At 56.5% G+C, this 2,500-nt stretch overlaps 1 non-coding gene across 1 annotated transcript in view; it reads left to right on the top strand.

The window, feature by feature from the left end:
* Positions 1-991: 991 nt before the first annotated feature.
* LOC125797794 (18S ribosomal RNA) overlaps positions 992-2,500 on the top strand; it is a 1,864-nt gene continuing 355 nt past the window's right edge. The window contains exon 1 of the ribosomal RNA XR_007436624.1: positions 992-2,500. This exon is cut by the window's right edge and continues 355 nt beyond it. This is a non-coding gene — a ribosomal RNA (18S ribosomal RNA).

Below are 2,500 nucleotides of genomic sequence, written 5' to 3'. Positions count from 1 at the left end.
TACCAGTGGTAGGTCGAAAAAGTGCGAAATTTTTCTAAGTCCCCACTTTTGGTCTACCATTTCACGCCAAAAACTAGTGAGGGTGGCGAGCTCCAGGATTTCTGACCCCCTTCGCCCGACTCCCTTGCCCGACGAAGGTGCACTCCGGTCGGCCTCGGAGCGAGTTCGCCCGCGCTCTGGAGGATTTTTCGTCGGGGGGTTTTTCAAAGGGGTGCCGTCGGACTGTTGAGGAGAGTGGCAATGACTAGGGGTCCAAGCACTGGAGATGATTCTCCATTCATTTCTAAGCATGGCAGAGCTTAAATAAAGCCCCAATAATGGTTCCAAAGTGGATTTTTGGACACTATAACACGGACCCGATCCTACCCGACCAAGAAGCTCCGCAGGTCGGCCTCCGTCCCGCCCCCCGCCCCCCAGGCGGTACGGAGGAAAAACCAAACTTCCAGAGACGGTTCCAGGGGGGGTATCTCTTTCATTATTTTGACCCGATCGAATGGACTACCGAGCCCGCCTGGGTAGGCAACCGCGCGGCCCTCCGTGGCCACTGTGCGCGGTGCGTTCCTACCCGACCCAGCGGGTTAGCCTCCAGGGGGGTCCTCCGTCAGGGGGAGGACCTTTCCGAACCTATCCGAGGGAGTCGTAGACGGCCCGTCTATATCTCAATCTGCCCTACACGATAACCGGTCGGCCCGGAGCCGTCGGACTCGGATGCCTCGGTGGTCCTCGCGTCCAACCGAGCTCCAGCACCCGGCTTCAAAAAGCTCCGGACCCCCGGTTTCGGAACGAGCGTTTCCTTGTTATCCCCGAAGCAAGCGGGAACTCGCGCAGCGGAGTTGCCACACTAATTTCCACTGGGAGCAATGAGGGGTGAGCTCGGACGAGCCTCTCCGCCCGTCCCCCCCTCCCCGGGGGGTCCTTCGGACGGTACGGGGCCGATCCCTCTCCCCTCTAAGAACCAATGGTTTTTTCTGTGACAAAAACCACTCGCAGCAACCTGGTTGATCCTGCCAGTAACATATGCTTGTCTCAAAGATTAAGCCATGCAGGTCTAAGTGCACACGGAAGGTACAGTGAAACTGCGAATGGCTCATTAAATCAGTTATGGTTCCTTTGATCGCTCCACACGTTACTCGGATAACTGTGGTAATTCCAGAGCTAATACATGCAAACGAGCGCTGACCGGTCCTCTCTCGGGGGGGCCGGGATGCGTGCATTTATCAGACCCAAAACCCACCCGGGGGGACCCGCGAGGGTTTCCCCCGGCCCTTTGGTGACTCTAGATAACCTCGGGTCGATCGCGCGCCCACCGCGGCGGCGACGTCTCATTCGAATGTCTGCCCTATCAGCTGTCGATGGTAGCATAGGGGGCTACCATGGTGACCACGGGTAACGGGGAATCAGGGTTCGATTCCGGAGAGGGAGCCTGAGAAATGGCTACCACATCCAAGGAAGGCAGCAGGCGCGCAAATTACCCATTACCGACACGGTGAGGTAGTGACGAAAAATAACGATGCAGGTCTCTTTCGAGGCCCTGTAATCGGAATGAACGTATCCTAAACACATGGGTGAGGACCCATTGGAGGGCAAGTCTGGTGCCAGCAGCCGCGGTAATTCCAGCTCCAATAGCGTATATTAAATTTGCTGCAGTTAAAAAGCTCGTAGTTGGACTTCGGGAGTGGGCTGGCGGTCCGCCGCGAGGCGAGCTACCGCCTGTCCCAGACCCTGCCTCCCGGCGCCCCCCGGATGCCCTTGGTTGGGTGTCCGGTCCTCAGGGGTCCGGAGCGTTTACTTTGAAAAAATCAGAGTGTTCAAAGCGGGCACCAAACTCGCCTGAATGCCTGAGCTAGGAATAATGGAATAGGACTCCGGTTCTATTTTGTGGGTTTCCTGAACCAGGGCCATGATTAAGAGGGACGGCCGGGGGCATTCGTATTGCGCCGCTAGAGGTGAAATTCTTGGACCGGCGCAAGACGGACGAAAGCGAAAGCATTTGCCAAGAATGTTTTCATTAATCAAGAACGAAAGTCGGAGGTTCGAAGACGATCAGATACCGTCGTAGTTCCGACCGTAAACTATGCCGACCCGCGATCCGGCGGCGTTATTCCCATGACCCGCCGGGCAGCGTGCGGGGAAACCAGAGTCTTTGGGTTCCGGGGGGAGTATGGTTGCAAAACTGAAACTTAAAGGAATTGACGGAAGGGCACCACCAGGAGTGGAGCCTGCGGCTTAATTTGACTCAACACGGGGAACCTCACCCGGCCCGGACACGGAAAGGATTGACAGACTGATGGCTCTTTCTCGATTCTGTGGGTGGTGGTGCATGGCCGTTCTTAGTTGGTGGAGTGATTTGTCTGGTTAATTCCGATAACGAACGAGATTCCTTCGTGCTAAATAGTTACGCGGCCCCCCGCGGTCGCGGTTAACTTCTTAGAGGGACCAGTGGCGTATAGCCACGCGAGATGGAGCAATAACAGGTCTGTGATGCCCTTAGATGTCCGGG

Source organism: Astyanax mexicanus, unplaced genomic scaffold, assembly GCF_023375975.1.
Source record: "Astyanax mexicanus isolate ESR-SI-001 unplaced genomic scaffold, AstMex3_surface scaffold_53, whole genome shotgun sequence".
Lineage (NCBI taxonomy): Eukaryota > Metazoa > Chordata > Actinopteri > Characiformes > Acestrorhamphidae > Astyanax > Astyanax mexicanus.
Note: the sequence above shows the minus strand (reverse complement) of the source record. Positions and strands in the feature narration are given on the sequence as shown.